The 13,860-nt window shown below is 44.6% G+C and overlaps 1 protein-coding gene across 1 annotated transcript in view; it reads left to right on the forward strand.

The window, feature by feature from the left end:
- The first annotated feature begins 3,992 nt into the window (after positions 1 to 3,992).
- Positions 3,993 to 13,860, forward strand: part of LOC122540199 (alkaline phosphatase) — a 152,018-nt gene continuing 142,150 nt past the window's right edge. Inside the window, exon 1 of the mRNA XM_043675573.2 lies at positions 3,993 to 4,208. The gene's annotated coding sequence lies outside the window, so the exon portion shown is untranslated. The remainder of the gene's footprint in view (positions 4,209 to 13,860) is intronic.

A 13,860-nucleotide genomic window follows, 5' to 3' on the forward strand; every position in this document is an offset into this window, starting at 1 on the left:
CTTTAAACTGGGTTCTCTGCTCCGACTCAGTTTCATTTGAAGTGAAACCTGCATCCTGGTATTTCCCACAATCCATGGTGAATAGCAGCAGTTCAAACACTGAGTTCTTAATCTCCACACGGTGCAATGAGCTGTGGAAAGGCCTCCTCTCTCACTTCCACCTTCAAGCTATTGTCCAAGAACAGCAGAAAATGGAGGATTTTAGTCCGTGCGCAAGAATGAATGAGCCATGTCACTGAAGGAAGCAAGGGAGCAGAATGCAAGATCAGGAACCACAAGTTATCTAGGATCATGGAAGTGTGGAAGCAGGCCATTCAGCCCATCAAGAGCACATCGATCTCCAAAGAGCATCCCACCCAGAACCACAAGTTATCTAGGATCATGGCAGTGTGGAAGCAGGCCATTCAGCCCATCAAGAGCACATCGATCTCCAAAGAGCATCCCACCCAGAACCACAAGTTATCTAGGATCATGGCAGTGTGGAAGGAGGCCATTCAGCCCATCAAGAGCACATCGATCTCCAAAGAGCATCCCACCCAGAACCACAAGTTATCTAGGATCATGGCAGTGTGGAAGCAGGCCATTCAGCCCATCAAGAGCACATCGATCTCCAAAGAGCATCCCACCCAGAGTCACCCGCCTGCCCTATTCCTGGATGTGTTACCTGGGGTGTGTATTTGAAGCTGGCAGGCCATTGTCTCACAGGTTCCCTGCCAGATTGATGCTAATGGCATGGCCCCATGATTCCTGAACTGCTGTAAGCTCTCTCAATTCCTGCTGTTGTTCAGGGGTAACTGACAGATAATTTCTGTGAGTATCTTCACCCAATAAAGTCAGAAAATAATGAGGAATGCATGCCATTTCCTCTCTTCGTTACCATGGTTGAGTAGACATCTTCTTGTATCCAAGGTTACATGCGTCTGTGTAGCTCTAACCGATGACAGGCAACTTACCCAAAGTCACATTTTTAGCAGGAACACACATTTTCGGTCCCCGTGACGTTGTGCCCTAACACTATCCTGCTTGAAAGTGGCCAAGTCAGCTCACATACCGAACTGAAGAGAAGATCCTAAATGCCCTGAATTAGTCTCAGGTTTTCTGCCTCTCTCTTCAAGGTGGCAACACCCTCAGGGCCGGGGCCTCATGATTGAATGCGTAGCGTGCCAACCTCGAAGTCAGAAACTCCAGGTTGAAGTCCCACTCCGGCACTTGTCGGCCAAGGATGATGTGTTCATCGCATGGCCAAACAAGTTAGTTATCAGCCTCTAAAGGCTTCCATCGGGCCTGAGGGTGGGAAAGTCTCCTGGTCAGCAAACCCTGAAGAAGAGACGACCCAGTGGAAGGTTATGGTTGCCAATATCCTCTTCGGGCATGGCACCTGAAGAGAGAGACAGAGCGATGCTTAGGTGCAGGAGTAAATTACTGCAGATGCTGGAATCTGTACTGAAAACAACAAGTGCTGGAGATCATGGGTGCTGCCTGGCCTGATCTCCCACAGTTTTTGTTTTCAGGTGCTTAGATGCAGTTCTGCAAGTATTCTTCAGGGGCTCTCTATCCTTCAGTGAACAGAGGTGGTTGATTTAGTGTGAGAAACAAAACTTGCACATTAATAAATTTCAGTCTGAGTCAAATTCTGAAGCAGCGAATTTTATTGATAGGTACTTGCAAGAACGGGTGACTAATGAGTAAGCGCCCCAATCTGAGGGTTACATTCTGATTTATGTGTTCAGCTGCGTCTCTCTGTCCTTCCCTTTCACCCCATTGGTTACCTTTACTGTAGCATGTAGCCTATCACAAGCTCTAGCTTCACTCCACCTTTGTCTAGCATCTCTCTGCCTCTGTTTACTTCTCCCATTACTCTAAGCCTGTCGCCCCTTACTCTTATTTATCTCATTCCTTATATGTGGCTATCCTGGCATAGTTGGCTGTCTTCGTGCGATCATCCTGCCAAACTAAATTCCATCCATTGGCCACATCCCTCCTGAGACTGGCACACTATTCTCCTGTTACTGGTACATCCTGCTACACGGTCGCTCTGCCCTATTAGTCACAGATAATTCTACCTGTTTTTGGTTCTCATTGTTTAGTATTGGCATGTGCAGCCTAATTTTATAATGTAAACTTTTGCAGAAGCAACACCTGTTCCCTTATTCTGCACAATTTTAACCCTATACCTGACATTTAGCAAACTTCTTAACCTGATGGCACAAATCAAACCCTACGTCTGCTCTCCAGCATGTCCTGACTCAGTGCTTTGAGTCTGCGCTTGATCGAGATATAAATCCTCAGACTGGGTTCAGTGTTGTTCTGCTCAAGGTACTCTCAGCTCATTGTTAATATCCATGTCCCCAGCTGAGTGATCCCATTGCCCACACAACGCTGTCAGCCACAGCGAGCTTTCTCACCTATGGCCCATAGACGAGTTACTGATCTGCTGGTTCTGAATGTTCGAGGCACCAAAGTACAATGGAAGTACTTTGAAGGGAGTTTCTTTCCAAGATCACTACAGTGTGGAAAGAGGCCATTCGGCCCATCAGGTCCACACCACCCCTCCGAAGAGCATCCCACCCAGACCCACCCTATTCCTGCATTTCCAATGGTTAACCCACTGAGCCTGCACATCCCTGGACACTATGGGCAATTTAGCATTGCCAATCCATTTAACCTGCACATCCTAGGATTGTGGGAGGAAACCCATGCAGACTTAGGGAGAACATGCAAACTCCACACAGGCAGTCGGCCGAGACTAGAATCGAATCCGGGTCCCTGGTGCTATGAGGCAGCAATACTAACCACTGAGCCACTGTGCCACCCCAATGTTTTGCCCTCCTAGTCATTGCTGTTGATTTGGAGACTTGACTTAACTTTTAACAACCAACAGTGCATGGAGATATCAACAGCAAGGAAACTGAAGGCACTTACGAGATGAGAAATAAACATGGGTGCGTTGGAAAAAGACCCATCCTATTGCAAATTACAGAACGTCAATACATAGAATAACATCTAATAGACACCTCCGAAAATAAACTGACTCGATATAGTATTACAAATCTTGAAAATGTTCAAAGTCACCTTCTCCTTATCATAATTTGTGGTCAATTCTCTCTCAAAACAAAATCACTTTGCAACCACCTATTTAAGTCCTTTGACTGGGAATTCTGGATGTAAACAGATTGCCTATAATGATGTTGTTACAAACTCTGGCCGGAAGGTGGTGTGTGGGCACAGGCTGTTGAGTCTCCCAGCAATGACGCCAACAGGCAATGCCAGGGGCGATTCACTGCCAACGTTGATAGGTTAGAATTTGCTTGGGATTTTCTCATCGGGGCTGCCTTCCTTGATCGCTACCCATTTTTAAGCACTTTATGGTGAACCCAAACAACTGGCTTCCACTCTGAGGTAGGAGGTGGCGTAAATAATATCGATCTGGGGAGTAATTCAACCTGCACGTCATAATGCTGTGCAATAAAAATTTGTATAGAATGTAAAAATTGCTAGTGGGCAAAGAAGGAGGATATTTGAATAACTGGCTAATTATGAAGTTAAAGAGGATGTTTTTAAGAAGTCCCTAAAAGGCAGAGAGAGAATTGATGAGGTGAGGAGGGCATTCAGATTATGTTCTGATTTTAAGCCCTTTAATTAGATCCCCCATCCTCCCTCCCACCTCCTCCAACTCCCCAGACTGAATTCTAGCTTGCATTTTTGAAACAGAAAAGCACGCCATTATTAAACGGTCATTGCCCACTGTGTGTTTGCCTGACTCTTGCTGCCTTGAAGTGGACTTTGCCCGAGTAGAAATTCGATGTTTTGCATGGCGACACCACAAAGGCTGGCGCAGCGACTTCTCAGAGAAAACAAGAAATATACGACTTGGAAGCTGCCCTGCTGTAACACCAACCACCAACCCGACTCCTGGCAACGGGGGAGGGGTTGTGCAAACAGAAAAGGGGCACTGGGTGCTGCCTCATTCAGTAAATGTAACACGACCATTATGTTCCAACACCAATAGGGTTTAAAATAAACGTTGAGTGCTCTACAGCAAGAACAACTCGTTTTGTAACTCACAGACAGAGACAGTGGGTCTAAAGGACCACCTAAGACATCCTACTGGAAACACATAGCGACTTCATTATGCATCAATGTTCAGGAAGTTTCTTGTGTAAGCCTTTTTATAAATGACCTCCAACAAACACATGCACGGATATAAGGTACAGTAAGTACGATTTTTTGTTTAGCTTATGTTGGCAGCCTTTGACACATTTCAGTGTATGAGCTGCAATAACAATGAGTGCTTAGCCTAGCGTTTAACATGTTTAGGTTTTAACTCATCAGGAGCAGCAGCGTGAGTGGGATTAATGCTGACCATCAGAAATCTGAAATGATACAGACCAGCGGGGAGAAACATAACTAAGAAGCACACAGCCCAATCTGTCATCATCTTAAAAAGGGAAGACAGCTCCATAATGTATCTGACAGAAATAGTAAGAATGCATTAGGGAATGTTGTTTCAGGTCGTGATTTGTATTTACACCAATGAGACTTTTATTCTCATGATTATATAAAGATCAGTCATAGCTATTGTCTAACACTGGCTAGGACATCCCAATGTGCTTCACAAACTTCAAAGTACTTTTGAAGTGTAGTCTCTCTGTTGTGTTAGAGTAAAGTTAAACCGTCAACTTGACCACAATGTCTCAGAAGCAGCACTAAAATAATAAATGGCCTATTTCTGTGCTGTAAACTCGATGGAATTAAATCATTCCTTAGAGGTGTGCATTTAGGGATAAATGACACTGGGTTCTTTCTCACTGTGTGGGGCTGGAACTTTAAAGAATAGGCTATGAGTTTAATGTGGTGTTCGATATAAATGAAGGCTGACCCCTGTCAGCGTAACCCCTGCTCTTCACTCTCCTTGGTGCTGTGTGTTGTGGGCACTGTCCATTCGGTACAACCAAGATACAGCAACAATTTGGTCAGAATTACCACAAAGATGCAGCAACCCCTTTGCTCAGTGGAAGCAGCTGTGTGTGTGAATTAGGTGCTGTGGTCCTCAAACCCTAATCTGGGCAAGGCCCACAAATGGGAACTGGAATTCACACCTCTGCAAGATATTGGATAACAGAATCTCTACAGTGTGAAGACAGGCTATTCAGCCCAACAAGTCCACACCAACTCTCCGAAGACTCATCCCCCTACCCTATCATCCATCTAACCATACATCTCTGGAGACTTTGGGCAATTTAGAATGGACAATCCAACTATCTGCACATCTTTGGGAGGAAACTGCAGCACCTGAAGGAAACCCACACAGACAAGGGGAGAACGTGCAATCTCCACACAGGCGGTTGCCTGAGGTTGGAATTGAACCCAGGTCCCTGGTATTGTGAGGCAGCGGTGCTAACCACTGAGCCACCGTACCAGAAGCTTTCAGAGTTGCTCATTTCTCAGGTGAAGTACCTTCACAAGTGACTTCACCTGATGAAGGAGAAGCCCTCCAAAAGCTTGTGGCTTCAAATAAACCTGTTGGACTATAACCTGGTGTCATGTGACTTCTGACTTTGTCCACCCCAGTCCAACACCAGCATCTCCACATCTTAATTTAAACTGAACCGGACTTACCATGTAAATACAGTGGCTGCAAGAACAGGCCAGAGGCTGGGAATACTGCAGTAAGTTATGTCCTGACTCTCCAAAGCCTGTTCATCAATTACAATGAGATGCTCCCCATTTGTCTCGTTGGGTGCAGCTCCAACAACACTCAAAAAGCTTGACACCATCCAGGACAATGTAGTCCACTTGGTCGTTACCACATTCATCACTTTCCATATTCCCCCAACACTAACACAGCAACAGCATGACATGATGCACTGCAGCAACTCATCAAGGATCCTTTGACAGTACCTTCCAAACCCATTGCCTTTAACATCCAGAAGGACAAAGGGAGCAGATACATGGGATCACTACCATCGGCAGGTTCCCCTCCAAGTCACTCACCATCCGGATGTGGAAATACATAACCACATCACCACACTGTCGCTGGGTCAAAATACTGGAACTCCTTCCCTAACAGCAGTATAGGTGTTCCTCCATCTGAAAGATTGCAATCCCTACCACCTTCTCCACAGTAATTCAATAAATATAAATTTGGACCCAGCCAGTAGTGCCCACATCTCAGGACAAGTGAAACACCCTGCTGGCTATTGGGAACCAATGTGCGTTGTGTTCATTTTGTAGTTTGCTACCCTTTCTGGGAGGTAACAAAAGAGAAGGACATGAACATATGAAGAAAGCAATGCAGAGGTTTCCCAACAGACAACAAATATTGGAGTGGTCATTTACACACATACAACCTGGTGAAGGTGCAGGATAGCATGAAATCCATATAGGAGCATATCCCAGGAAAGGCCGGGAGCGGGAGGGAAAGTTCTTTTCAAAATCTTTGACAATGTGAGGTTTTGAATGAGTGAAAGGGTTAAAGGTGAAACCATTGTTGATTATCAGAAAACCCCATCTTATTCATTAATGTCCTTCAGGGAAGGAAACTGTCATCCTTACCTTGTCTGGTCTACACGTGACTCCAGACCCACAGCAACATGGTTGACTCTTAATCTCCCTGTGGACAATCATGGATGGACATAAATGCTAGAGGTGCGCAGATCCCATGCATGCATAAAAAAAGCCTATTCTGTCGTCATTGGTAGGCATAAATTGTCTGGTTTCTGTGGCAGTGGGAAGCGAAGGATGGTGTGCCTGATCCTACATTTTGTACAGGGATCCATACTTGGAGGATGGTTGAGATTCAGTGACCTAACGTCGTGTTGGACACATTGCTTCCTGCTTTGATCATGACATTGGGAAATTCACGTTTAACAAGCGTGTCTGTTTAGCAGATTTCTGTATTTACCCAAACCACTCTACATTCAAAATAAATCCGTGATTGCTGTCAGAAAAAAAAACATACAGCAGATATCAATGTATAATTATACAGCTGTGTGTATATTTAAGAAGATAATTTGTTTTGATATTTTTGCTTCATGAGTGAGCATGAAACAGTGTTCATTCTCACACACCTCAGATGTACCACTCGGCATACACTCTGCTGAGGTCTACAGTCACACCCAGTGCTCAGTTTCTGCAGATCTAACCCTGCTCCGTTTTGTGCCCACAAACACATCATGTCTCTGTTTAACAAAGAGCTGCCAGTTGTTTTTGTGAGTAGCCTCTGTCCTTAAGCCCCTTAACCGAGAGGTAGTGGATCCATTGATCCCATCCCATTCCAATTCTACCAGAACCTGCTCCGTGACAAAAAGCAGAAACTCAGCAGGCCTGTGGAGAGAGAAACAGAGTTAAAGTTTTGAGTCTGATTTGACTTTTCTTCAGAACTGATTCATAGAATTTCTGCAGAAAGAGGCCGTTCGGCCCACTGGGTTGGCACTAACCCTCTACAGTTCACCCACCCACTCACCACACCAGACCCACCCAATCCCTGTAACCCTGCATTTCCCATGGCCAACCCACCTAACCTGCACATCTTTGTACTGTGGGAGGAAACCGGAGTTCCCAGAGGAAACCCATGTAGGTTTTGAGCTGTTCCTCCAGCGTGTTTGCATTCAAATGGGAACATTCCCTCCAGTCTTCATAGGGAGACGATGAGGAGGCTGTGAGATCATGGTTGGTCTGTACCTCATCTCCATCTTGTTCAGCTTTGCCCCAAATCTCAAACTAACAGAACTGATTGACCCCAGTCTCGAAAGCTTCAGTCGTCACCCATCATCTAGCCCTTGTGAGTGAGTCAATTCTGGACGTCCACTACCCTTTATGTGACAGGGTGCTTCTTAATTTCGTATTGGGAAAGATTTAAATTTAAGATCCAGCTCCTCCTTCCCCCTTCCACCCACCTCCTCCCCCAAAATTGCCTCAACAGGGAAAATTAGTTTTCTGAACCAATCTTATCAAATTCTTTGAAGATTTATTTTTAATTGTTCATGGGAGACGGGTGTCTGAGCTAACCCTTATTGCTTGGCTCTAATTGTCCTTGAGAAGCTGGTGGTGACCTGTCTTCCTGAACCACTGTAGTCCATCTGCTGTGGATTGTCCCACAATGCCTTTAGGGAGAGAATGGCAGGATTTTGACCCGGTGAAGGAATGGCAATATATTTCCAAGTCAGGATGGTGAATGGCTTAGAGAGGAACTTCGAGGGGGTGGTGTTCCCATGTATCTGCTGCCCTTGTCCTTCTAGATGGAAGTGGTCTTGTGTTTGGAAGGTGCTGTCTAAGGATCTATGGTGAATTTCTGCAGAGCATCTTGTAGATGGTACACACTGTTGCTACTGAGCATCGGTGGTGGACAGAATGGATATTTGTGGATGTGGTGCCAACCAAGCAGACTACTTTATACTGGATGGTGTAGATATGTTTGCATGGTTTTGAAGCTGCACTCATCCAGATAAATTGAAAGGATTCCCTTTTTAAACACATCACTCTGTTCCCTCCTCCTCCCAGAATGCTGGGCCTCTTGCTGAGATATTTGTATCATCGATAGCCACAGGCAAGGTATCGGAAGACTGGAGGTTGGCTAATGTGATGCTCCTATTAGAGAAAGGTGGTAAAGAAAAGCCAAGGAGCTATGAACCTGTAAGCCTGATATTGGTAAGTGGGCAAGTTGTTGGAAGGAATCCTGAGGGACAGGATTTATATGTATTTGGAAAAGCAAGGACTGATTAGGGATAGTCAACATGGCTTTGTGCGTGAGAAGTTGTCTGTGAACTTGATTGAGTTTTTTGAGGAAGTAACAAAGGAAATTGATGAGGGCAGCGCAGTGGACATGATCTCTATGGACTTCATGGTGTGGAGGTGCAGGTATTTGACTGGGGTGGACAATGTTAAAAAACACATCAACACCATGTTATAGTCCAACAGGTTTATTTGGAAGCACTAGCTTTCAGAGCACTGCTCCATCATCAGGTGAAAGCAGTGCTTCGAAAGCTAGTGCTTCAAATAAACCTGTTGGACTATAACCTGGTGTTGTGTGATTTTTAACTTTATTATATCCTTGTAAATCTTTTCTGACATTCTGGAGATAACATAAGGTTTTATAAAAAAAATGTTGACATCTCAGCTCAGATAACTGCGCATCAATCACCTGACAGGGATGTTCCCTTCCACTCGGGGAACACTTCGGCGGTCAGGGATATTCGCCTCAGATCTTCGGGTAACCGTCCTCCAAGGCAGACTTCGGGATCCGAAACAACACAGAGTGGCTGAGCAGAGGCTGATAGCCTCAAATGGGAATGGCCTCAACTGGGACCTTGGGTTCATGTCACACTACAGGTGACCACACACAGACACACACACGCTCCCATTTTCTCTCTCTCGCTACCTCACATGCACATATAAATCTACGGGGTGAACTTTGCAGAATTGTGAATGCAGATACATTCTATTTTTGCTCAAGAAGCACACAACCTGCAGGCAGTCAATCCATGTGACATTTTATAAATTCCTCCTTTGGCAATAGAACCAACAGAACCTCAGCTTTTTGCAGGTCCCATTATCCAATGCTTGTAAAATCCCTACAGTGTGGAAGGAGGCCATTCGGCCCATCAGATCCGCATCAGCTCTCTGAAGAGCATCCTACCCAGACCACCACCCTGCCCTATCCCTATAACCCTACATTTCCCAAGGCCAATCCACACCTTTGTGACTGTGGGAGGAAACCAGAGCACACCCGCACAGACATGGAGAGAATGTGTCACAAACTCTACACAGGTAGTTGCCCCGAGACTGGAATCAAACCCAGATCCTTAGTGCTGTGAGGCAACAGTGCTAACCACTGAGCCACCATACCATGGCGTGCCTCCCCGGTAGCTCCATAGAACTGGCCTCGGGTCTTATCACAGATTATGAGCTCCAACGTCCCTATCGCCTGTGCAAAAAGCAACTTTTAGAGTGTGTCAACCACTTTCACTATCTTTGTTTGGAATCCAAGCAGACTCTAACCTTACACCTTTAATGCATTGTCCGAGCTGAGATGTTACCATTTTTTATTAAACCTTATGTTATTTTGAGAATGTGACTTAAAAGAAGTTCTTGGATTTACTTATTAATGAACCAAAACCTAACAGCAATCTTAGTTTGTTCTAAATATTGTTTTAATTGCATGACGCTATAAATTCTGTTACAAGGATGTTGCCAGGATTGGAGGATTTGAGCTATAGGGAGAGGTTGAATAGACTGGAGCTATTTTCCCTGGAGAATCGGAGTCCGAGGGCTGACCTTATCGAGGTTTATAAAATCATGAGGGGCATGGATAGGGCAAATAAACAAGGTTTTTTTTCCCCTGAGCTGGGGGAGTCCAAAACTAGACGGTATAGGTTTACGGTGAGATGGGAAGATTGAAAAGGGATCTAAAGGACAACTTTTTCACACAGACGGTGGTACGTGTATGGAATGAGCTGCCAGAAGGAGTGGTGGAAGCTGGTACAATTGCAACATTTAAAAGGCATCTGGGTGGGTATATGAATAGGAAGGGTTTAGAGGCATAAGGGCCAAGTGCTGGGAAATGGGACTAAATTTATTTAGGATATCTGGTCAGCATGGACGAGTTGGACTGAAGGGTCTGTTTCCGTGCTGTACATCTCTATGACTCTATGACTCTATCTAGGCTGAATTGATCACAAGCTAAGGTACTTTAGTGTGTTGAGGTTGGGTATTATACTGATGAATCGCATTGCATCAAGGTCAACAAGTCTTTTCTGAGGTTCACTGCCCAGAACTGAACACAGATAATCAGAAGGTTAGATAGGGTGGATAGTGAGAGCCTTTTCCCTCGGATGATAATGGCTAGCACAAGGGGACATAGCTTTAAACTGAGGGGTGATAGATACAGAACAGATGTCAGAGATAGTTTCTTTACTCAGAGAGTAGTAGGGGCATGGAATGCCTGGCCTGCGACAGTAGTAGACTCATCAACTTTAAGGGCATTTAAATGCTCATTGGATAAACATATGGGTGAAAATGGAAGAGTGTAGGATAGATCAGCTTCAGACTGGACTCACAGGTCGGCACAACATTGCTGTGCTGTGCTGTAATACTCTATGTTCTATGTTCGGTGCTCCAGGTAGCATCTGACCAAGACTCTATATAATAGAACATCAGTTCTTCCCATCTCTTTGTCCTCCAAGCGTCTCAGCACAAACACCATTTGCCTTTGTGTTTTTTTTAATGTAACTTGACCTCTGGCTTTTAGTTGTTTGTCTCCTCACCATTAAATATCCCTTGGTACACAAAATGTGCAGTGCACAGAAAGGAGTGAGACTTTGCTAAAGATTCTCATCTACACTCATCAGGACCAATGCAAGAATGCCAAATTTCAATTGATCACAACAATTTTTCTAATAGAAGAGAGGGTACTGATTGGTTGGCAACTTGATCTTGATTTGCCAAGGTGAATGCCATTGTAGAAAGCAGTGGTGAACTATAGGCTCCCCAAGCCCTCCCGTTATTCAAAAAAGACACAAACCTCATATTCCTGGGAACCTATAATTCTCTGAGCGCATGAGGAACATTTTCGGCAATATGTCTGTCTTTTCACAAACCTCAAAATATTCTGACTTAAGTTCCTTCTTTCAAAGTGGATGAGATTGGATTTTCCCCCAGTGAACTCCATCTGCCAAACTTTGGCCCACACATATTCTCTTGTAAATTGCAAATTTACAATACGAGACAGTTCTCTGGGTTATACCTAAGTTGAGATGTGATTTAAGATCAGCAGGATGTGCCAGGGCTGAAACAGAGGTGGAGGTGGAACCGTGTTCCTACTTAACTGTCAGAATGATGTGAAGCAGCATGTTGAAATGAGAAAAGACAAGAGTTAAAATGACTACTGGCGAAAATTATGTTGAATCAAGGTTTTTCATGTGGACTGGTGGGTTTTTTGAATGGAGTTTTAGATGCGTTACCTTATGCACACATGTAAGTGGTACCTATAACATTGTGAATTAGCTGCTGACACTTTGCCTGTGTTCAAATTCAGACGGAAGAAAGTGAAACAGTGCAGATAATCTGTACTCTGTAGAAAACAGGCAACAGTTAAACAGCTATTGCTAGGCAGCTCTCCAGCTTCTAATCTCTGAATGCATTTGGTTTTGTGTACTACACCTCAGGAAGGATATATTAGCCATGGAAATGAAAATCACAGGGAGATGTATCCGCTATATCACACCAACTTAAACTTTTGATTAAAGTCAACATCAGCTGCAGTGGGATCTGTGACAAAGGTAGTGAAAGTGGTTGACACACTCTAAACGTTGCTTTTTGCACAAGCGATAGGGACGTTGGAACTCATAATCTGTGATAAGACCCGAGGCCAGTTCTATGGAGCTACCGGGGAGGCACATCATGGTACGGTGGCTCAGTGGTTAGCACTGTTGCCTCACAGCACTAAGGATCTGGGTTTGATTCCAGTCTCGGGGCAACTGTCTGTGTAGAGTTTGTGACACATTCTCTCCATGTCTGTGCGGGTGTGCTCTGGTTTCCTCCCACAGTCACAAAGATGTGGATTGGCCTTGGGAAATGTAGGGTTATAGGGATAGGGCAGGGTGGTGGTCTGGGTAGGATGCTCTTCAGAGAGCTGATGCGGATCTGATGGGCCGAATGGCCTCCTTCCACACTGTAGGGATTTTACGAGCATTGGATAATGGGACCTGCAAAAAGCTGAGGTTCTGTTGAACTGTATTAGGAACTTAAATAGTGTTTAAAGGTCCCACAGCATGACTTAAGGAAGGGTGTAGAGTTCTTATACTTTAGGGAACCTCCCCTCCATTGCCAACAGCCCTGAAAACAGGTTCGCCTCATTACTGATTGTGGGATTTTGCTGTGTACAAAATAGCTACTTTATGATCGCTGTGCTGACATTAACTGATGACATCTATAAAAATATTCCGGATGTCTCTGAGTGGTGTAATAATTAGGAACTCAAAGCTTTATTTTCTTTAAGATAAAAGCCCCTGGGATGTTCTAGAACATATTATATTGGAATTTATGACCAGTTGACGAGCCTGTGCTCAAGAGTTTGGGTACATCCCAGGTGACCTCACAGTGTGCTTGATCTGTGGAAGGGATGTGAAAGTGAGACTCATTTATTCTTTTAAAGACCCCCCACCCCCTCTCTCCTCACTGTACTATTGTCTTCAGTCAGCCCAGAAAAGTCTGGAATCCAAACTCCCTCACCACCTTCTGCTTATGAACTCACAAGAGGTATGTGATGACTGCAGGAAAGTTGTAATTGAGTGAGAGATGGGCCCTTTAAGGTGTAGGGTTAACAGATCAGCCATTCTGGTCTGTTTCAATGCTGACGCTATGTTGCTGTGGAGAAGCACCAGGGTACATTGATACCTGAGGGTCACTGGACTCTGAATTGCCACCACTGCAGGGGGTTCCTCACCATGCTTCCAGTACTCTCGCAATAGGGAGATGTCAGTCTGCAATGCCCCCTCTCTCAGGGTGGTAATGGATTACAGAGCATTGCTCTGAGAATACGGCACTCATCGCGGTTACTGGGATAGCTCTTTGATGCTTCTGTGGTGGATGAGTCATTGAAGTGTTGAACTGTTTAATCCTTGGAGTTCTGAATAAATGACAACTCAAACCAGGAAAAAAACCACATTAAATACACTGATCATACTAGAGCACCATTTTGAGGTCCCAGTGTGTACCATTCACAATTTTTACTGCTTTATCATATGGGAATGCTTCTTCTGTCTATTGTTACAGTACTGGTTTTGATTTTTATAGAGTAAACTGAACACCTTTCTGCACAAAGTTTTTTTATATATTCATCCATGGATATAGGCCTTTCTG

Source organism: Chiloscyllium plagiosum, unplaced genomic scaffold (genome assembly GCF_037043375.1).
Source record: "Chiloscyllium plagiosum isolate Xiang-an unplaced genomic scaffold, Cpla_swu_hap1 HiC_scaffold_37, whole genome shotgun sequence".
Classification (NCBI taxonomy): Eukaryota; Metazoa; Chordata; class Chondrichthyes; order Orectolobiformes; family Hemiscylliidae; genus Chiloscyllium; species Chiloscyllium plagiosum.